Source organism: Acinonyx jubatus, chromosome C1, assembly GCF_027475565.1.
Source record: "Acinonyx jubatus isolate Ajub_Pintada_27869175 chromosome C1, VMU_Ajub_asm_v1.0, whole genome shotgun sequence".
In the NCBI taxonomy this organism is placed as follows: Eukaryota; Metazoa; Chordata; class Mammalia; order Carnivora; family Felidae; genus Acinonyx; species Acinonyx jubatus.
The window spans coordinates 62055286-62080094 of NC_069381.1; the positions used below are offsets into that span (position 1 = coordinate 62055286).

A 24809-nucleotide genomic window follows, 5' to 3' on the forward strand; every position below is an offset into this window, starting at 1 on the left:
CTCTGCCACATTGGCTATATGGTATATACAAGTCACTATCATACTATATAAACATTATTTTGAATTGATATTTTAAGATCCTACCAACTGAGTCACCAGGTGCCCTAGGATGGAAGTTATTTTATACATCTTAGGCCACATCATGATGCATTGTTGCATCATGATTGTGATATATTACCCTCATTTTTAAACCGTACAAGGTACACACAGAATGTTTTTTTCCCCTGGCATGTACTGTGTAAGCAGACCCAGGAGCAAGTTCTGTAAAATCATTCTGGCCAGGGATCTGTATTTTGTAATCCCACCCCCCCTCCCCTGCTTCCTCTAGGGATTTGTCCTTTGAGAAGGCTTAGTCCTGGAATTAAAGACAACATTCCTAAACAGAATGGCAAAACAACAACAACAACCACCACCACCACCAAACGCATGTGTCAGCAACCTGACTGCCTGTAAATGGGGAAATGGGGTCTGAGGACTCAGAGACCTCTTTAGTGTAATCATCTGCTGAGGACAAAACAACAGGAATGTAAAGACAAACATGCAACAGAAATCCAAGAGCCAGTCAGTCAGTGAATATTCATAAAGCACCTATTATATGCTGAGAGATCCAAGGGCACAGAAGATATTTAAGGCATGGTCCCTATCTCAGAGACCTTACAATTGGTGGGACAAGATCAATGCATTGATTTATTCAACAAAAGTCCTTAAGAATCTTTATTTACCAGGCCCTGTGTTGTAACACATGAACACTGAACATACCATATAAAACAATTAATAAAGAACCATATTATGTGGTATCAGCCTTAAGTGTTATAAGACTTCTAAGAAAGTAGGTTTCATCAAAGATTAGAAGAGTCACAAGGGTTTCATTCAAGAAAATGAGACTTTTGTGAAAGATTAGAATAAAACAAAAGGCAAAGAAAAACATTTTGTGTGAATGAAACTAGAATTCTGTTAAATTCAGTAGCTATTTATTGATCACATGTTACGTGTTCTGCATTGAAAGAGACACTGCAGGGGATACAAGATTTAGTGAAACGGTCTCTGTCTTCAGCAAGCTAACTGATGAGCAGGGAGAGAAATAAGAAAAGTACCAAAACTGTTATAATACAAGGCAGAACATTATATCATAAGAGGGGTACAAAGAAAGTGTTATGAGATCCAGGGAAGGAAATGTCACTTTCAGTTGAGATTAGAGCCACAATATTTTAAGTTAGACAGGTGAAGTTTAGACCTGTGGCAATGAATGAAGTCACCTAGGGTAGATATGATTGGCATGTTTGTGGGGATGGTGAAAAGATCAGCCTGATTGGAATAATAAATAATGGGATAGGAGGAGGGGGGAAAAAACTGAATAGATACCATAGGATCAGACTATAGAAAGCCTAAAAATCTGGGATAGAAGATTTTGTCTTTGGGGTTTTTTTGTTTCTTTTTTTTAAGAGAGAGAGAGAGGGAGAGGGAGAGAGAGAATGTGTGCACAAGCAGGGAAACCAAAGAGGTGAAAAACCTATACGCTGAAAACTATAGAAAGCTTACGAAAGAAATTGAAGAAGACACAAAAACAAAGGGAAAATATTCCATGCTCCTGGATAGGAAGAACAAATAGTGTTCAAATGTCAATACTACCCAAAACAATACACATATTCAATGCAATACCTATCAAAATAACACTGGCATTCTTCACAGAGCTAGAACAAACAATCCTAAAATGTGTATGAAACCAGAAAAGACCCCGAATAGCCAAAGCAATCTTGAAAAAGAGAACCAAAGCAGGAGGCATCACAATCCTGGACTTCAAGCTGTATTACAAAGCTATAATCATCAAGACAGTATGGCAATGGCACAAGAACAGACACTCAGATCAATGGAACAGAATGGAGAACCCATAAATGGACCCACAAACATATGACTAATCTTTGACAAAGCAGGAAAAAATATCCAATGGAATAAAGACAGTCTCTTCAGCAAGTGGTGCTGGGAAAACTGGACAGCGACAGGCAGACAAGTGAACCTGAACCACTTTCTTACACCATACACAAAAATAAACTCAAAATGGATGAAAGACCTAAATGTAAGACAGGAAATCATCAAAATCCTTGAGGAGAAAGCAGGCAAAAACCTCTTTGACATTGGCCACAGCAACTTCTTACTCAACAAGTCTCCAAAGGCAAGGGAAACAAAAGCGAAAATGAACTATTGGGACCTCATCAAAATAAAAAGTTTCTGCACAGCGAAGGAAACAATCAGCAAAACTAAAAGGCAACTGATGGAATGGGAGAAGGTATTTGCAAACGACATATCAGATAAAGGGTCCGTATCCAAAATCCACAAAGAACTTATCAAACTCAACACCCAAAAAACAAATAATCCAGTGAAGAAATGGGCAAAAGACATGAATAGACATTCTCCAAAGTAGACATCCAGATGGCCAACTGACATATGAAAAAATGCTCAACATCATTCATCATCAGGGACATACAAATCAAAACCACAATCAGATACCACTTTACACCTGTCAGAATGGCTAACATGAACAACTCAGGTAACAACAGATGTTGGTGAGGTTGTGGAGAAAGAGGATCTCTTTTGCACTGCTGGTGGGAATGCAAACTGGTGCATCTACTCTGGAAAACAGTATGGAGTTTCCTCAAAAAATTAAAAATAGAACTACCCTACAACTCAGCAATTGCACTAGTAAGTATTTATCCAAGGGATACAGATATGCTGTTTCGAAGGAGCACATGCACCCCAATGTTTATAGCAGCACTATCAACAATAGCCAAAGTATGGAAAGATCCCAAATGTCCATCAATAGATGAGTGGATAAAGAAGATGTGGTATATATATACAATGGAGTATTACTCAGCAATCAAAAAGAATGAAATCTTGTCATTTGCAACTATGTGGATGGAACTGGAGGGCATTATGCTAAGCAAAATTAGTCAGAGAAAGACAAATATATGACTTCACCCACAATAGGACTTTAAGATACAAAACAGATGAACATAAGGGAAAGGAAGCAAAAAGAATATAAAAACAGGGAGGGGGACAAAATATAAGAGACTCTTAAATATAAAGAACAAACAGAAGATTGCTGGAGGGGTTGTGGGAGGAGAGATGGGCTAAATGGGTGAGGGGCATTAAGGAATCTACTCCTGAAGTCATTGTTGCACCATATGTTAAGTAACTTGGATGTAAATTAAAAAAAAAAGTGCTTAAAGCAGGATCTGGCACATAGTAAACCCCCAGTGAATGTTCATTATTAGTCAATGTAATTACATGAAAAAAATAAATAAAACTTGATGAATGACATGGGGTGTAAAAGAGAGAAGTCAAAGATGGCTTCAGATCAAGTGACCAATTCTTAATCACTTTTAGTCTTTTGCCCAGGCTTAAGGAGAGATTGATGCTACTGAAACAGTTTGAGAACATTAGTAGATGGAAGAAACTGTAAAATTGTTATAAGAAAAAGAGCATGAGATTGATTTTGAAGTGATATCTGATTGTAAGTCTAGCATTCAACCAGAGTTAAACTGGAGTCTTGGGTCAAGTCTTAAGATAAATATGTGGAAGTCACAGAATTTATATCATGACAAGTGATGAACTCCACAAAGAAGAACTGCAGGACCTGGCAGTTATAATGTTACTATAGCAACAATAACAATAATATTTAACATGTTTTTACATTAAATGCTAAGTGTACAGCATTCATATGCATTATTTTGCTTACTTTGATACAAAAACCTTATTATGTAGATAGATTGGAAACCATTACTAGCCTCACTTTACATATGAAAATAAAACAAGGCATGGAGAGGCTAAGAAGATGCCCTACCTGGGATCCACACTCTGTGTAGTCTTATTGCAACAGAACAGATCCCACTGGCCTTCCCCTGCAATGCCAACGTTGGCTTCTACTCCAAGGGGAAGCATGTAAAATGTTTCCTGTTTGAGATAGTCCATATATACTTCAATGTCGAATTCTCTGACACATTGTCAATTTCTCTTTTCCTGACTGCTTGTCTAATTCTACCCAAATGGTAACTGACCTCCTCTCTAATCCATAGGAGTGGGTAGATTTCTCCCATATGCCTGTTCCTTGGCAAGCAGGGACTGAATCTGGTTTGGACACTAGGCCCAAGCTGAGCCAGTCATTCCTGGTCACTGTATCCCAGAAATTTTGAATTAGAATGGACAGTACGTTAGTCAGTGGGAGATTAGAACTGCAAAACATAAAGCCTGAAGACCAGGGAAGCAGAGAACACTAGCTTTCAGAAAGAAATTACTGAAGCGAATACGTTAAGTGAGACAGAGGTGGAAGTCCTGGTGGGCTGTATAGCTTCTTGGTCCAGTTCCTACCTAACGCCCAGGGTTGTTTCATGAGATAAATTGTATACTTACATCAAATTCCCTTTTCTTGCTTTTTGCTAGTTCATGTCCCTTATAGCAACCAAAGAGTCCCACTTATAAACTCACTCTCTTGTCTTGATTTAGGCTTCAATAATTCATTTTAACAACACATTATATTCTTGCTATGAACAGAGTGGAGATTCAAGAATGAATTCTTGACACTAAGTCTGCCTTCATAAGTCTCACAGTTGAATAAGACACATAAGCTCAAAACTATAATTTCAACAGTGTGTAGTAGAGCCATGATAGAGACATGAAGAGGGTACCATGGGGCACAGAGTGGGGTCATGAGTGGATAGGTTTCTCCAATTCCTGACTGACTCAACTTGGGCTCCATGTTCTACCTGCCCTCTGACTCCTGTGCTCTTAGACTCGGATCTTCCACTCTGATGTGGAACACTAATGTTGGTATTCTTGCTGGTTCCAGGTTTTAGTTCACAAATCTGGCTTTACAGCTTAAAAACTGTTTGGGGATACAAGTTACCAGCCCCTCGCACCAAATACTACAATTCTCTTGGTCTGGGGTGGGCATGAGAATCTGTATCTTTAATTGTCCCATCAGATAATCCTAATATATAATCAGATTTGGAGACCACCAAGACTACTTGATTTTATTCTGAATCTCATTCTTAACCTCAGTCTCAGTTTGTACATAATTCTTAATTCTAGCTGTTCATAACAGACCAAAGTTGATGGAGTAAGAAAGAGAAAAGCAGGTCATCATGATGTGTATGAGCTTTGGGAAACACCACAGTTAAGAGTAAAAGGTAAAATTAAACAGTTACCGAAAAAGAAACAGAAAGTGACATTCAAGAAAGCTAAAGAATTCCATGAATGAGACATTATGAATTCTACTGGAAAATGATTACTAACTGAATGCTTATTTATATGTGGGACTGCTGTAAGTACTTTGCACATATATCTGCCATTTTGCACAATTACACATAGAACACATGTGAGTTGTACTCCCTTGCACTATGCAAATCCCTGGTATATTTATTATGTTATTTAATGCCCCATAATTCTGTGATATATGTCATTGTCAAAACTCCATTTTATAAATGAGGAAGTTGAGGTACAGAGGGGAAGCTAATTTGCCCTATTACCCTTAGCATAATTAGAAGGCACATGGTCTGATCCCAAAGCCTATGTTGAGCCACTTGACAGAAAGTTGCTCATTGGTGGTCTCAAAGAACTTCCACAGATGAGTGGAGAGAGGAAGCAGACGAAAAGGGCTTAGCAACTTATATTCATCTTTTTGTTTATTTATTTAAATTCAAGTTAGGGGTGTCTGGGTGGCTCAGTCAGTTAAGCGTCCAACTTTGGCCCAGGTTATGATCTCGCAGTTTACAGGTTCGAGCCCTGTGTTGGGCTCTGTGTTAACAGCATAGAGCCTAGAGCCTACTTCAGATTCTGTGTCTCCCTTTCTCTCTGCCCCTCCCCCACTTATGCACTTTCTCTTTCAAAACTAAAAAAAATAAAATTTAAAAACAGCATTTAAATTCAAGTTAGTTAACATACAGTGTAGTCTTGGTTTTAGGAGTAGAACCCAGTGATTCATCTCTTACATATGACACCCAGTGCTCATCCTGAAAAGTGCCCTCCTTAATGCCATTTGCAACAATGTGGATGGAACTAGAGTATATTATGCTAACTGAAATAAGTCAGAGAAATCAACTTATATTGATCTTGTAATTATTCACTTTTTACATTAAAGATAGTCAAAACTGGTTTAAAAGTACCTGGGCTGGAGGGACACCTGGCTGGCTACCAGTTGGTAGAGCATGCAACTCAATCTCAGAGGCTGTGAGTTTGAGCCCCACATTTGATGAAAAGATTACTTTTTAAAAAAGGTACCTAGGCTGGCTTCCAATTTTGGTGTGATTTGCACTTTACAAAGTTAAAAAGTGGATCACAGTGTAAATGAAATGCCATTGTCAAATCTGTCTGAAAAGCTGACACTTTCTGATTGTAAATCCTGGCTGCCTTTTATTTCAGTTGAAAATACACTAAACTAAAGCCACAGTCAAACGATAAGATTTAGCTGATTCCATATAGTAATGACAGCTGGAAAGTGATGACTTCAGCCTGCTCCATGTGTTGGCAGAACTTGTATTGTCATGCAAATTTTTTATTTCCTGAAATCTATACAGGCCCTTGCTTTTTCAGAGGCCCTCACAGTCTCTAATTGCATCTCTGGAATAAATAGACTGAGAGGCCAGCTAAGTGAAAAGAGCCACAATGCTTAACTATCCTATGGCTTAGCTAGTTGAATACAATCATATTTTTAATTTACAGAAAAAAATAATTATAATTAGGCAATCATTTAATACCTCCTTAAGTTCATGTGATTCTCCGATCACCAAAATTATTTGACAACAGAATCACTAAAAACATTTATAATATAAGTTACTTATTATAGATAAAGTTGTTATTTTACTTATACAATATAATTTTTCTTCTTAGAAATAATTCAGGAAGATTAAGAAGAATAGTTCAGGTAATTAATTCAACTCATGGGTGTGGATTTCACATAATTTTGTTGAATGCAAATCGTAAGATAAAGCAGCAAGTTATGCTTGGAAAGACTCTTTTCTTTAAAAGCAATCTGTTTCTCAAAGAAAAATAACAATATAACTACCATTGATCAGTTACAAAAAGCAAAATTTGGGGAGAGGAGTTAAGTTGGCAGAACAGCATGGAGACTCTGAGCTTGTTTCATCCCTGAAATGCAGCTAGATCAGCACCAAACCATTTTGAACACTTAGGAAATTGATCTGAGGATTAACTCAACAATCTGCATAACTTGAGCCACAGAACTCAGCAGGCACATGGTGTGGAGAGGTGAACTGGGGGAAAGAAAAGCCACAGAGGGTAGGGAGCTGTTCTTGCAGAGAGAGAAAGAGAAAGAGGGATAGTGCAGCACATTGGAATCATTCAAGAAAACATTCCCCAAAAGTAGCTGGAGAGAAAGAGAAAGAGTGAAAACACTCACAGGGGACTGAACAAGAAATCTGTTCCCCAAAACCATTGATGGGAAGAAAGGAGAGGGTTTCAATACCACCAGGATTCTATAAACAGTGGAGTACAGAGTCTGAAGTTCCAGAGCTCAATGCCTGGCAGTGCTCTGGTGAGGAAGTAGGATAAATCCCCAGCAGCAGGCAGCAGGATCTAAAGGGTCTGTGTGCCACATGGGGAGAGGTGGTTCCTCCGCTTGGAGTGCATTTGATAGAGGCCATATGGCCTCCTCACAACAAAGGTCCCAGTGGACCTCAGAGAGCAGCTGGTATTAGGTATTTGCTGGTGTTAGGATAAAGGAACCAGAATGGGGTGAAACTTGGTTCTGACTATGTACTGTGATTTGCCATAATCTCTGAACCTCTGCCACTGAGCGATATTTTCTGGGGCAAGCTGGCACCCAGTCGTTGCTCAGCGAGACCCCTCCCCCAGAAAGTCAATGGAGGTCCAAGATGCAGGGATCTCTGAAGTGTGGAGTTGTGTTTTATCTGAGATAAAACTCTGAAGGAAGGTGCCACTTGGCAGGTGGACAGCTTGGACATGAACAGTGTACAGGCAGGAAGTGGACAGAGGCCGAGACAAAGGAGGGATGCTTGATCATGGGTTGGTCAGAGAGTGAAGTTCCTGTGCCAGAGACTAGGGAGCTGGGTGAAGCCATTTCCACCTCTCCCAGGCAGGAACATACTTGCAGGAGCATGGGGGCCACACTGATCCACTCCAGTAAGTTAAGCAGCACCACCTATTGCAGAATGGAACTATTACACCTAGCCCCACCTAACTGTGCCCTCCAAGCATGTCCCCTGGAAGACCAACACAAGTCACACCACCTACTTAGTATACAGACTATAGAGGGCTTCATAGTTTCAGTTCTAGGGGAAACTGGACAAAACCTAATTAGGGTTTCATTTTGTTTGTTGGCTCATTTATTTGTTCATTTTCTTTGCTTTTGTTTTTATTTAAATTGTTTTCTTTTTTTCTTTGTTTTCATTCTTTTCTTCTTCTTTCTTGGATACAGAAAAAGAAAATTTTATTTTTTTACTTTATTTTTTATTTTTAAAAATTTGTTATGCTATTTCATTTCCTTTATTTCATTTTATTCTATTTTATTATGTAATTTTTTAATTTTTTAAAATTTTTCTTACTTTTTTTCTTTTCTTTCCCTATTTTCTCTATTTCATATTTTGTAAAAATTTTTTAATGTTTATTCTTGAGAGAGAGACAGAGAGACAGAGACAGAGAGAGACAGAGTACGAGCCAACAGCCTTCATTACATGGGAGAACCCTGAGTTTAGGTAACCTAAAACTATCCTGGTTGTAAGCCCACCTGACCTTTATCCCAGAACACATTCTCTTTCTACATGAGAGTGAGCAGGCCTGCCCTTGCCTCCAAAGGGAGACACCATCCCTACCTTCCCATAGTCTGTTTGCTATACTACATTCTGGGGGAGGTGGTCCAGAGCGGGAGACACAGAATCCAAAGCAGGCTCCAGGCTTTGAGCTGTCAGCATAGAGCCTGAATTGGGGCTCAAACCCACAAACTATGAGATCATGACCTGATCTGAAATTGGATGTTTAATGGACTGAGCCACTGAGGCACTAATTTTTTTTTGTAATTTTTTTTTAATGTTTATTTATTCTTGAGAGAGAGAGAGAGAGAGAGAGAGAGAGAGAGAGAGAGAGAGAGACAAAGAGAGACATAGCAAAACCAGGCGAGGGATAGAGAGATTCTCTATTTTATGAAGCTCCGTTCAACAAGCAGACCAAAATACACTACGATCTAGCTTCCTTTATTTGATTCTTTGTTTTGTTTCTAATTTTTTGATTTCCATTTTTCATTTTATTAATTATTTTCTTCCTCCAAAAAGACAAATCAAAGAAATTCACCTCAACAGAAAGAACAGAAAGAAATGACAGCAAGGTGCTTAATCAACATAGATATAAGCAAAATGTCTGAACTAGAATTTAGGACCACAATAATAAGAATACTAGCTAGGGTTGAAAAAGAGCATAGAATCCTTTACTGTGGAGATAAAAGAGATAAAATCTAGTCAGGACAAAATTAAAAATGCTATAACTGAGATGCAATCCCAAATGGAAGCCACAACAGCAAGGATGGACAAAGCACAGCAGCGACTAAGTGATATAGAAGACAAAATATGGAGAATAATGAAGCAGAAAAAATGAGGTACACAAAGGCAAAAGATCATGATACAAGACTTAGAGAACTCTGACTTATTAAAAAGAAATAACATCAAAATCATAGGAATCCCAAAAGATGAAGAGAGAGAAAGAAGGGCAGAATGTTTATGTAAGCAAATTAGAGCAGAAAACTTTCCTAATCTGGGGAAGGACACAGACATCAAAATCCAAGAAGCACAGAGAACTTCCATTAGATTCAACAAGAACTGACCATCAGCATGGCATATCATAGTCAAATTCACAAAATACACAGACAAGGAAAAAATTATGAAAGCAGCAAGAGAAAAAAAAATCCTTAACCTAAAGGGGAAGACAGATCAGGTTCACAGCAGACCTATCCACAGAAACTTGGCAGGCCAGAAAGGAGTGGCAGGATATATTCAATGTGCTGAATTAGAAAAATATGCAGCCACGAATTCTTTACCCACCAAGGTTGTCATTCAAAATAAAAGGAGAGATAAAGAGTTTCCCAAACAAAAACTAAAGGAGTTCATGACCACTAAACTTGCAAGAAATTTTAAGGGGGACTTTTTGAGTGGAGAAAAGACAAAACAAAAGAAAAAAGTCCAAAAGCAACAAAGACTATAAAGGACCAGAAAACATCACCAGAAACACCAACTCTACAAGCAACACAATGGCAGTAAATTCATATCTTTCAGTACTCATTCTAAATATCAATGGACTAAATGCTCCAATCAAAAGGCATAGTGTATCAGAATGGATAAGAAAACAAGACCCATCTATATGCAGCTTACAAGAGACCCATTTTAGACCTAAAGACACCTGTGGATTGAAAGTAAGGTCATGGAGAACCATCCATCATGCTCACAGTCACCAAAAGAAAGCTGGAGTAGCCATACTCATATCAGACAAACTAGATTTTAAAATAAAGACAGTAACAAGAGATGAAGAAGGGCATTATATCTTAAGGGGTCCATTCAACAAGAGATCTACCAACTGTAAATCTTTATGCCCCCAATGTGTAAAAACCCAAATATGTAAATCAATTATTCACAAACATAAAGAAACTCATTGTTAATATTACCATAATAGTAGGGGACTTCAACACCCCACTTACAACAATGGACAGCTCATGTAAGCAGAAAATCAACAAGGAAACAATGGCTTTGAATGACACACTGGACCAGATGGACTTAACAAACATATTCAGAACATTGCATCCTAAAGCAGCAGAATACCCATTCTTCTCAAGTGTACATGGAACATTCTCCATAAGAGATCACATACTGGGTCACAAATCAGCCTCAATAAGCACAAAAAGACTGAGATCATACCTTGCATATTTTCAGACCACAACACTATGAAATTCAAAAACAACTACAAGAAAAAAATTGGAAAGACAATGAATACTTGGAGATTAAAGGACATCCTACTAAAGAATTAGTGGATTAACCAAGAAAATAAGAAGAAATTCAAAAGTACATGGAAGCCAATGAAAATGAAAACACAAGATCCCAAAACCTCTGGGATGCACCAAAAGCTATCATAAAGGGAAGTATATAGAAATCCAGTCCTTCCCAAAGAAGGAAGAAATGTCTCAAGTACACAACCTAACCTTACACCTAAAAGAACTGGAAAAAGAACAGCAAATAAAGCCCCCAAACAGCAGAAGACAGGAAATAATAAAGATTAGAGCAGAAATAAATGATATCAAAATCAAAAAAACAGTAGAACAGATCAATGAAACCAGGAGCAGTTGCTTTGAAAGAATTAACACAATTGATAAACCCTTAGCCAGACTGATCAAAAAGAAAAAGGAAAGGACCCAAATTTTAAAATCACGAATGAAAAAGGAAAAATCAAAACCAACACCGCAGAAATACAAACAATAATAAGAGAATATTATGAGCAATTATATACCAACAAACTTGGCAATTTGGAAGAAATGGACAAAATCTAGAAATATATAAATTATCAAAACTGAAACAGGAAGAAATAGAAAATTTGAACAGACCAAAACCAGTAAAGATATTGAATCTGTAATCAAAAATCTCCCAACAAACAAGGGTCCAGGGCTGGATGGCTTTCCAGGGGAAATCTACCAAATATTTAAAGAAATGATAACACCTATTCTCTTGAAGCTGTTCCAAAAATAGAAATGGAAGGAAAACATCCAAACTCATTCTACAAGGCCAGCATTACCTGATTCCAAAACCAAAGAACCCACAAGAAAGGAGAACTACAGACCATTTCCCTGGTAACCATGGATGCAAAAATCCTCAAAAAGACACTAGCAAACTGGATCCAACAATACATTAAATACATTATTCACCATGATCAACTGGGACCTATTCCTGCGAATCAGGGCTGGTTCAACATCCACAAATTATCAATGTGATACATCACATTAATAAAAGAAAAGATAAGAACCACATAATTTTCTCAATAGATGCAGGAAAAGCATTTGACAAAATACAATATCCTTTCTTCATAAAAAAAACCCTCAAGAAAGTAGGGATAGAAGGATCATATCTCAAGATCATGAAGTCCATATATTAAATTCCCACCACTAATATCATCCTCTATGGGGAAAAACTGAGATCTTTCTCCCTAAGATCAAGAAAACAAGGATATCCACTCTCACCACTGTTATTCAACATAATGTTGGAAGTCCTAGGCTCAGCAATCAGATAACACAAAGAAATAAGACATCCAAATCAGCAAGGAGGAGGCCAAATTTTACTCTTTGCAGATGACATGATATTCTACGTGTAAAATCCAAAAGACTCCACCAAAAAAACTGCTAGAACTGACACATGAATTCAGCAGTCACAGGATATAAAATCAATGTACAGAAATGGTTTGCACTTCTACACACCAATAATGAAGCAGAGAAATCAAGAAATCAATCCTGTTTACAATTGCATAAAAAAATCATAAAATACCTTGGGATAAACCTAACCAAAGAGGTGAAAAATCTATACACTGCAAACTATACAAAGCTTATGAAAGAAATTGAAGCAGACACACAAAAAATGGAAAACATTCCATGCTCATGGATTGGAAGAACAAATATTGTTAAAATGTTGATACTACCCAAAGCAATCTGCATTTTCAAAACAATCCCTATCAAAATGACACCAGCATTCTTCACAGAGCTAGAACAAACAATCCTAAAATTTATATGGAACCAGAAAAGACCCCAAATAGCCAAAGCAATCCCCGAAAAAGAAAACCAAAGCTGAAGGCATCACAATTCCAGACTTGAAACAGTATGACAAAGCTGTAATCATCAAGACAGTATGGTACTAGCAAAAAAACAGATACATAGATCAACAGAATAGACAAGCCGGAAATGGACCCACAAATGAATGGCCAACTAATCTTTGGGGAAAAAAAAGAAACAAAAAGAGTATCCAATGGAAAAAAGATAGTCTCTTCAGCAAATGGTGCTGGGGAAACTGAACAGCGATGTGCAGAAGAATGAAACTGGATCAGTTTCTTACACCATACACAAAAATAAATTCAAAATGGATGAAAGACCTAAATGTGAGAGAGGAAACCATCAAAATCCTAGAGGAGAAAACAGGCAACAACCTCTTTGACTTCAACTGCAGCAACATCTTACTTGACATTTCTCCAGGGGCAAGGGAAACAAAAGCCAAAATGGACTATTGGGACCTCATCAAGATAAAAAGCTTCTGCACAGCGAAGGAAACAACAAAACTAAAAGGCAACCAACAGAATGGGAAAAGATATTTGCAAACGACATATAATAGAAGGAGTTAGTATCCAAAATCTATAAAGAACATTGCAAACTCAACACCCAAAAAACAAATAATCCAGTGAAGAAATGGGCAAGAGACATGAATAGATACTTCTCTAAAGAAGACATACAGATGGCTAACAGACACATGAGAAGATGCTCAACATCACTCATCATCAGGGAAATACAAACCAAAATCACAATGAGATACCACCTCACACTTGTCAGAATGGCTAACATTAGCAACTTAGGCAACAACAGATGTTGGCGAGGATGCAGAGAAAAAGGAACCCTTTTGCATTGTTGGTGGGAGCACAAACTGGTGTAGCCACTCTGGAAAAGAGTATGGAGGTTTCCCAAAAATTAAAGCTAGAACTACCCTATAACCCAGCAATTGCCCTATTAGGTATTTATCCAAAGGATACAGGAGTGCTGATTCCAAGGGGCAAATGCACCCCAATGGTTATAGCAGCACTATCAACAATAGCTGAAGTATGGAAAGAGTCCAAATGTCCATCAACTGATAAATGATAAAGAAGATGTGGTTTATATACAACAGAATAATACTTGGCAATCAAAAAGAATGAAATATTGCCATTTGCAACAACATGGATGGAACTGGAGGGTTTTATGCTAAGCGAAATAAGTCAGTCAGAGAAAGACAAATATATGATTTCACTCATATGTGGAATTTAAGATACAAAACAGACGAACATAAGGGAATGGAAGCAATTACTATATAAAAACAGAGAGAGAGACAAACCATAAGAGGCTCTTAAATACAGAGAACAACCTGAGGGTTGCTGGTGGGGTGTTGGGTGGGGGGATGGGATAAATGGGCAAGGGGCATTAAGGAGGACACTTGTTGGAATGAGCGCTGGGTATTATATGTAAGTGATGAATCATTAAATTCTATTCCTGAAATCATTACTACACTATATGTTAACTAACTTGAATTTAAATTTTAAAAAATAATAAATTACTTTTTAAAAATAACTCATGGGGATCTAAGCATGGTGACTATAGTTAATAATACTGTATTGTATATTTGAAAGTTGTTAACAAATTAAATCTTAAAAATTCTCATTATAAGAAAAAAAATTCTGTAACTATGTATGGTGCTGGATATTAACCCGACTTATTATGTGATCATTTTGCAATATATACAAATATCCAGTCATTATGTTATACACTTGAAACTAATATAATGTGTTTGTCAGTTATACCTTAATCATAATAATAAAAAATAATTTTAAAAAAAGCAAAAATCATAAACCTTTAATATTATTTTTTCAAGTATATTCTTCAGAGAATGTAATGTGGTTTAGAGAGCAAAAAGAGAACTGTAAGTTGGGGCAAAGCGGGAATTAGAGCTATTATTAGCGACCAAGTCAGATAGCTTTCCAAAACCAAGGAAAAATGATGTAGTAGAAAATTAAGTCTTGCTTTAATATTTTACAACAGCTAGTGGAAAATTGTGAATAATTAAATACTTGTTTTACACTTTGTTTTTCAAACATGTTTATGATTCTGTGTATAAATGAGGTCCTGCCACTTCGTCTGAGGAAAAGATTCCCTCTCCTCCAAGTATCAACAAAAGATAAGGGACCGTGTCTTTGCCATTTCTTACAGGGAGAATATTCCTATTTCTTAGCCCAATACACATGGCCTCCCACAAACTGACCCATCTCACCAGCCTCATCTTCTACCATCCCTCACTTCAAACTTGATCTTCTAGCCATTCTGTACTGCTATGATTCCAGCCTAAATCAGGTGTTTTGCATAGTGCCCTTTGAACAATATGCCTTTCCCCTCTTTGTTCTTGGATAATGGCTAAAGAAATCATATAGTTTCCTTACAAATTACCCACACATCCTCTAGGAGAAGAACAAGAACCAAGACATTCTACTGGCTACTGTGCCAGTGGGTGGAGCCCACTTTGACTAGAGATCAGTGCTGAGAACTTTCATATAACCCCATATAACTTTCATATATCCCCAAAGTAGCTCATTGCATTCATCTCTGAGACATATATACTTATTATTTGCATTGTTGCATTTGGTACACTATACCACAAGGCATTTGCTGTGGTAGAGAGATGCCTGTGTCCTAATTCCCCAAATTTGTGAATATTTTACTTTACAGGGCAAAAGGCACTTTGTGGGTGTGATTAAGTTGAGAACTGTAAAATGGGGAGATTATCCTGGATTATGTAGGTGAGCCCAATATAATTACAAGGGTCCATAAATGGGGAAGAAAGAGACAGAAGTGTCAAAGAAGGAGATGTGACTATGAAAACAAGGTCAGAGTGATGTGATATGAGAAAAACTCAATTGGCCATTGCTGGCTTTGAAGATGAAAGGGAGTTGTGTGCCAAGGAATGTGGCAGTCTCTAGAAGCTGGAACAGTAAGAAAATGGATTCTTCCCTAGAAGATTCATTTCTCTAGAAAGAAATGCATTTGGGCCTATGCCTTCATTTTAGCCCATTAAGACTTATTTTGGACTTCTGACCTCCAGAATTGTGAGATAAAAAATTTGTGTGATTATAAGCCACCACATTTGTGGTAATCATTATAGCAACAAGAGGAAGCTAATATACATGACTATTTCTCCTACTGGATTCATAGCTCCTTTAGGGCAGACACCAGAGTTTGGTTATTGTTCTATTGCTATTACCTACTTTGGTGCTTCATATATACATACATAACAGGCACTCAATAAATGTTTTTGAGGTAAATTTTTTTTAATGTCAATGTAATTTTGAATTCATATCTTTTATTTAGGTAATGAAAACACAAATAGGAGATCAACCTTGACAATTACTAGCTAATCACTGCAGATAGATTTCACTCGGAATAAAGGCAAGTTAATAGACTCCTAGAATTGCATTGATGTGAAAAATTACTCTCTCTATTAATTCAGCATTCAATTTGTAATGTCAGTACCAGTAGGAGGGATGCCTGGGTGTTCAGTTGGTTAAGTGTCCGACTCTTGATTTCAGCTCAGATCGTGATCTCACAGTTCATGGGATTGAGCCCCTTATAAGGCTCTGAGCTGATAGCACAGAGCCTGCTTGGGGTTCTCTCCCTTTCCTTGTGCCCCCCACCACTAGCATGCTCTCTCTCTCTCTCTCTCTCCCTCCCTCAATAAATAAACTAAACAACAACAACAACAAAAAGACCAGTAGGAGCTTACAAAGGAAGTAATGAAGACATTATCCCATACTAGTGAATAAAAATTGGGTATCAAATTATGTGGTATCAAATGTTATCTCTGCCACCTATGACTGTATGATCTTGGGAGAATTACAATTTTTTCTCTCTGAACGTCCATTATGCCATCTATAAAATGATAAATAGCAAAAAAATTTTTTTCTTTCATAATGAAAAAAGAATCAATTTCTGCCTTTGGGGTGACCATGGGAAGGAGTAAAATACATGTATATTACCCTCATAACAAAAGTATATCAGTGTAGAATCTATGCAACCCAACTTAAGTTGAATTTTCACATTGACCTTAGGGACACCAATAATTCTAGAAAGGTTTCCATGACTAAGCTGGATGTGACATTCATGGAATAACTTAATAGATTTTTGGAAGAGAGGAATTTTAGGATACTTATATGTCAACTGGGAAAGCCACACAATAGCACATGCTCTGCCAGAGCAAAGAGCTATGCCTCGGTGAGGAGACGAGAAAGCAGTTAGAAGAACGACACACCAGGAGTTGGGGCAAGATTTACAAAGCCCCTCAAGTCTTCCGAGAAAGTAATACAATTGACATGGTTTTGTGCATCTGAATGATGCAGAAGAAATAGCAAAGTTAAGGCAGAGGGACCAACAAGAAGATTGCTGTTGTATTTCAGACATAAGATGGTAAGAGCCTGACTGACGCTGCAGCAGTGAGAGGATGAGGCAATCCCAAAAGCATTACAAAGGAACACATTTGGTGAGGGTGAAATAAAGGGCATGGTGACATGTTTCATCACCTAATGAAGGCAATGCCTCATGCAGAAAATGATGTGCATTCCAGAAGTTCATCTAGGGCAGAAACACGACCCCACATTGGACATGGCAAGATTAATGGAAATGCAAATGAGACTCCTTCAGCACCGATTCAAATCAAACAATACTGTGGTACCATGACCTTACGATGGTTGTTTTTCTCCCAGTCTGAGTAATTTCCTAAACATATGGAATGATAAATCACCCTATGTTACATCAAGAATGTCAAATCTCCTGCTTTAAGAAAGGTTTTTCTAATCACAGTGTTGGTTTCTAAGTAGTTTGTATCACCATTTGAAATAATTTGCCCTATACGAACACGCGTCATTTACATTCAGTTGAACAACCTCCACTTCCACTGAACAGGCAAAAGAAAACATATATAAAATACTCGGGCTGCTTCTTCATAGACTGATTTTATAGGCAGTGCTGAAAGATGCACATTTAGGGGCATTGGAAATGCACTTCTGAAAAAATGATTTTTCTTGACTACTGTCACAAAGCAGTGAATTTGTGCTATAGAACAGCCATGAATTATTGGATAATCACATATCTTCTCAGGATGAATAAAATTCTGAATCAATATTGATTTAAAAAGAGAGTCTAGAAGCAAACAAGAACATGAATTGAGTTGGAAGGTTATCAGCTTGGGGTTGCTAATATTTCTTTCTAACCATATTTGTATTTTATTGCTCAACATCAGGCGCTCAAAAAAAAAAAAAAAAGGAGCCATGACATACTTTAATTGCACTGGAACAATTCCTTATTTTCTTTCAGTACCATAGGTTGTGCATTTCATTATAATGCAAGACCCTATTCCCTTACCTCCTAGAAAATATAACAATTTCACTACCAGAGATAGAAAATGAAGAGTATATTTACTTGCCCTAAATAAAAAAATAAGTGACTTCATCTTGCCTTTCTATCTGCAGAATTCAGCCAATAGAACAGTAAAGGAATAAAGTTTAGAAGAAATGATAGTTTTCATCATTATACAGTTATAAAAATCAAAAAAAGGAGAAAATTCTTTAAAATTATAATTGAGTAAAAAACTTTTTGTTGAACTAAGGAATAAACACTACTAAAGAAAAATAGCAAGGATTTGTGAATTTATCACAAATGCATAAAACAGTTTGGTAGCTAGTGATAACATCTCTCCTACCTCCTCATATTGCCCACAGGTTATTGATGAGAACAAAATTAAACTGCACATTAACTCTGACTTTTGCCACAACTCAAGAAGATGGAAGATAATAATCACTGGAAAAACATCCCTATTCCTGGGCCTGAATGTAGGGGAGAAAACACAATTTTGTGCATACTTTCTATTCAAATAAAAACTACAGGTGAAATATACTATTAGAATCTATATTAGATGAATGCCTCTACTTATAGGATAATTGAGGAAAAATTGTGGTAAACTATGGTCTTTCATCAATGGGTCAGACTAGCTATTTAGAATGACAAAAGGGGGCGGGCGCCTGGGTGGCTCAGTCGGCTGGATGGCCAACTTTGGCTCAGGTCATGATCTCGCGGTCCGTGAGTTCGAGCCCTGCATCGGGCTCTGTGCTGACAGCTCAGAGCCTGGAGCCTGTTTTGGATTCTGTGTCTCCCTCTCTGTGACCCTCCCCCATTCATGCTTTGTCTCTCTCTATCTCAAAAATAAATAAAAGTTAAAAAAAAAATGACAAAAGGGGGAATAGCAGACAACAGGAATTACACAGAACCCACTGCATGAACCACCCAAAAGTGTATCTCCATTCAGACAAAAGAGAAAGAGAGAGATTTCTTCTTGCTCAGGGCTAGGATGGGGGGGTGGGAGAGTGGATATGTGCTACAAAACAAGATAATCACTTGGAATGGATGCCTGGGGACTTATCTCACTTTCTCCTATAGTCCTGTCTCCTTGGATCAAGTCAAAGATAAAATAGCCTGGATTTTATACTTGTAAATTCTATAGAGCATCTGTGAGGCAGAAATGCTCATGAATATTTTTTCCTCACAAAATGGATTTTTCACAAAGAGATGGAACATATTAGAGCTCATTGTCAAAAGAAAACTTTGATCTTACTTCTTTTACATTCTAGATAGATTTGGAGGTGAGAATGAAAGACTAGGGAAGGGGAATCTAACACTGAAGATGAGTTTGTCTAATAATCTGGCATAATGATAGTAATATAAAACTGTGAAAATAAACCCATAAGTAAAAGTCTACCTGTTAGCTCTAATTCCAAAAGTATGAGAGGTTCAACTCCCTCCCACCCCCACAAAAACTACAAATTCTGGATATAAAACTTAAAGAATATCTTCGTAATAGCACTGGAAAGCTGACAAAGCAGTGAAGTAATACCAGTCCAAAATCTAAGTGAAAGTGGGAACCCAGAGATAAAGGTACTACTAAAGCTACTATAGCCTCAAAGATATTTACCAACTTAAAAAAATTCAAGGAACAAGGGAAACAGAAGACACAGACCAGAGGCTACTCAAGATAAGGAGTCAAATAGGAAAACATCACTTCACAAAGTTGGAACTCCAAAGGGCTACATACAGCCTCAGAGTGAAACCTACCTCACCCTTAACAAAATCACCTTGACACTGAAGAGAAAGATGGGAGAACACCTTCATTTGAATTTGCAGTGTATGTGAAGTATTCTCAGAAGGATGGGGGGCAATCTGCAGGTATTCCTAGGCAGTTGACAAACAACACACCTCCATTGGAATGCATATTATTCTAAGAATGCTCACAAATCATTTTCCAAAGAAAATATGCAGCAAACAATAATAAAAATAATAAATTACATAAGGAAACAAGATACCACGAAAGAACTAGATAATACATAGAAAACAGAAATAGACCCATAAAGTCTTAAGATATTTACATGCTTAGTCCCAGATTATAAAACAACTATGCTTACTGTTTTGTTTTGATTTGCTTTGGTTTTTTTCGGAGATACAAGACAAACTTGAAAATAAATGGGAAGAACTATTTTGAAAAACTACCTAGCAAATTCAAAAATAAAGCAAATCGAGTCTGGAAGTGAAAAACACAGTAAGGGCGCCTGGGTGGCTCAGTCAGTTAATTGGCCGACTTCGGCTCCGGTCATGATCTCACAGCCCGTGAGTTCCAGCCCCGCATTGGGCTCTGTGCTGACAGCTCAGAGCCTGGAGCCTGTTTCGGATTCTGTGTCTCCCTCTCTCTGACCCTCCCCCGTTCATGCTCTGTCTCTCCCTGTCTCAAAAATAAAAAACAGGGGCGCCTGGGTGGCTCAGTCGGTTAAGCGTCCGACTTCAGCTCAGGTCACGATCTCACGGTCAGTGAGTTCGAGCCCGGCTTCGGGCTCTGGGCTGATGGCTCAGAGCCTGGAGCCTGCTTCCGGTTCTGTGTCTCCCTCTCTCTCTGCCCCTCCCCCGTTCATGCTCTGTCTCTCTCTGTCTCAAAAATAAATAAACGTTAAAAAAAATTTTTTTAAATAAATAAATAAACGTTAAAAAAAATTAAAAAAAAAAAGAAAAACACAATAGATAAAATGTAAAACTCCATGGAGAAGCTTGATATCAGATTAGACAAAGCCAAGGAGACAATCGGCAAACAAGAAAGTAACTCAAAATAAATTATTTAGAATGCAGACGAGAGAAACTAAAAATGGAAAATGTCAAAGATTAGTTGATACACTGAGCATAGGGTGAAAAGTTTTAATATATGTCAAATCAGATTTCTGGAAAGAGAATAAAGATGTTGGAGAGAGGCAATGAAAGAAAACTACTGCCAACATAGAATACTATATCTAGTGACAATTTGTTCAAGAAAAAGAATGAAATAAAGAAACTTTCAAGCAAAAAAGAAAAAATAAAAAAGTGTTTGCCATCAGAACTTCATTAACATATATTTCTGAGAGAAGAAAAAGTGACCCAGATGGAAGGTCTTTGATGAAAGAAGAAATGAAGAATGAAGAACTACAGGGGAGGGAAGGAATGATCACTGGCTATATAAATAATAACAATAAAGTCTTGTGGAGTTAAATAAAATGAGAAAATTAGGGCAATAATAGAATGTAATCCAAGAATTGAAGCATTATAGTCTTCTTTTATAGAAAAGGGTAAAATATTAATAAATTTTTAATTTGAATAAGTATGCATGCTGCACTTTTTAAAAGAGTAGAACTAGCATATATTACTTTGAAAATAGTAGAGGAAGAGGGGCGCCTGGGTGTCTCAGTCGATTAAGTGTGGACTTTGGCTCAGGTCATGATCTCATGGTTCGTGAGTTCAAGCCCCACAACTCACAGCCTGGAGCCTGCTTTGGATTCTGTGTCTCCCTCTCTCTCTCTCTCTCTGCCCTTCCTCTGCTCTCTCTCTCTATCTCCCAAACATTAAAATAAATAAATGAAAAATAAATGTATAGAACTACAGGGAGAAATTACAAAATCCACAATCATAGATTTTAAGATATTTTCTCGGTATTTCTCACTATTATAAAACAGATCAAACAATCAGTAAATGTACATTTTCCTCAACACATGGTGATAGGACAATGGATATCTATAAAGAAAAAAATAATAAACTTGGAGCTCTACTCACATTAGACACAATAATCAATTCCAGATAGAAAGACCTTAAGTGAAAAGTTAAGTTATAAAGTCTTTATGACCTCAGAAACAGGATTTTTTAAGCAATAGTACAAAAAGTACTAGTCACAAAAGAAATAAGTGATAAATTTAACTACAACAAAAATAAGAAACTCTGTTCATCAAAAGACTCAATAAAGACAGAGACACGACATCCATAGAGGATAGTAGTAACACTATAACATTTCATTATTAATACCAAAGATATATAAAGAACTATGGGTCAAAGAGAAAAAAAATGACAATAGAAAAGGGAGCAAAAGACTTAGGTAGGAACTTCAGAGGAGGAAATCCAAATGGTCAATAAATAGTAAAGTAGTATTCGTATTCAATCTCATTAATAATTAGGCACATGAAAATGAAACCACAAAAAAGAAGTAACTATATACCTCCCAAACTCTTGCAAAAAGTGAAAAGTTTGATAATAAGGGGTGTTGACAAATATGTGGAGTAGTGGAAACTCATGCATTTCCTGTGAAAATAAAATCCGTGGAACCGCTTTGGAAGTTTGGCATGACCTGATCCTATGACAGAGCAATTTCTGTCCTAAACTTTATCCTGAACTACTGCATAGGTGTACAAAGATACACAGACGATAATGTTCATGGCAGCATTGTTTGCAATAGCCAAAAATTCAAAACAACTCAATGGTCACTAAAAGTGGAGAAGGTAAATAAATGATGGTATAGTCAGACAATGGAATACTAAGCAGTTACCTCCTTGTAGAGGTAACCACTATCCTGGGATTTGTGATAATCTTTTTCCTATTTTCCTTGTAGCTTATCATCTCCTATGCACTCTTCAATAATATAATTTAATTTGGGTTATTTGGAACTTTCCACAAATGAAATATGGGGTGGGATTTTTTTTTAGTCTTCTGTTATCATCATGTTTGTGAGATTCATATAGCTATATGTAAGCTTTCTCTCTCTTTCTCAGACACACACAGAAACACATGCACACTCAACATGGAAGAAAATAAAATTCTACTTTTTCCGAACAGAAAGTCCCACAAAGATACTCATATTACTTCAGACATTCAGGTAGTCCAAGTTCAGAGATTGAAACAGTCCATTTAATTAACGGACATGAACAACAAGCTATCTGGCATCTTGATTTCAGCTGCAAAGCCTGTGTCACCTTAGCAAGTCACTTCTCTGGTTCAAAATACAGTCATATTTCAACTATGTATTAGTCATCTTATTTATGGTCTATCTTCTCCACTAGAATACAAGTTCTAAGAGGACAGGGGCTTTGTTTTGTTTCCTACTGTATGTTCCACTACCCAGAACAGTAGTTCAGGTTCAGAGTAGACACTAGTTCAATATTTGTTATGAACAAGTAATGAAGTGTCTCCTAAAGCTGTCCTTTTAAAGTTATTTGTGCTACTATTTTATATTTATTCTCCCACATAGGCTGATGCCAGTTAGGCTTTTCATAATGGTGTGCATGCAAGTATTGGCCAGAATGCATCATAAAAATGACTTAAGAAGTGCTGTGCTCTCATATTTTAAAAGCCTGACAGCCTTTCAGATTTCCAACTTGCTTTCTGAGAGAGATAATGATGAGTTTGCAAGACAGGAGTAAGACAGTGTCACTTTTTAGTCACTTGGGTTATTTCAGTGATGTTTCTGTCAACAGTTGACCTCTACTGCTTAAGACAGCCAAGGATGGGTGGTACCTCTAGCCTGAGGTTCATAAAGAAGAAATAATATGGGGTAAGATTCCCAACATTTTTCTAAGGGTAATTCTTTCAGATTTTATTTGCCACAAAGGCCTGCAAACTAACATGTTATTTTCCCTCTCACTACTACTTTTTTAAATGAGTAAAATATTTTAGAGGGGTTTTAGTACAGTTTCTACTTCTAAAAGACATTGATTCTATCCGCAGAATCACTGTAGCTCTCGGTTTCTTTAGCCATAGATTCCTGTGTTGATTTCAGTGACATAAGAGAAAGTTCTCAGAGGACTGAGGGGGCATCTTTTAGAGCAGCTTAATGGAAAGGTCTGCACAGTTGTGCACAGGTGGGTACTTCAGGTTGAAGATAACTCAGGTTACAGGCCAATTCCAATCATTCCTGCGGCTTCCTAATGGTGGGATAGCTGAATTAAGGCAGCTACAAGAGTTTACAAGATCAAATGCTCCAACCAATGCGTCCAGCCAATCAAGTGATCCAACCAACACTTGAACTCTTAACTAACGCCCCCTAAGTCTTCTCAATCTTCCAGGGACTTGACAGAATTTCTGAGACATTTGTTTTTGACTCAGGATTAGGCAGCCCTATGTTCTCAAGTAAAAAGTAGCTCTGGGCATTTTTCTATGCCAAAATGATACCAATCCAAGGAGAGATCAGTACTGCCTTCCACTTAGGCCAAGACTAGTATCAGTGCAAGAGTGAGAAACATTTCTACATTGTCTCTGAAATTTGTATCTATTTCTTAATGTTCACTTTTCCCCCACTCTTACTAAGATGTGTTTATCTATTTAGTAATATATATTTAGTCAAAACTCTTAAATTATGGTATTACCTGCTTAATAAACAAAAATTTCCCATGCATGTTCTAAATCATGGAAGTTTTACAACAAAATATAACCAGTGTTACTGCACATGAAGAAATAAAAAGCTCTTAATGGATTTAAAAGACAACTCAGGGTGCTGGGGTGACTTAGTCTGTTAAGCAGCCTGCTCCTTTTTTTTTTTTTAACTCAAGTTAGTTACCATACAGTGTAGTCTTAGCTTCAGAAGTAGAACCTAGTGATTCATCTCTTTCTTATGACACCCAGTGCTCATCCTGAAAAGTGCGCCCCTCAATGCCCATCA

General features: G+C 37.3%; 1 protein-coding gene across 11 annotated transcripts in view; it reads right to left on the reverse strand.

The window, feature by feature from the left end:
• Positions 1-24809, reverse strand: part of SLC44A5 (solute carrier family 44 member 5) — a 369855-nt gene that overhangs the window by 149151 nt on the left and 195895 nt on the right. The gene's annotated exons all lie outside the window — the stretch shown is intronic.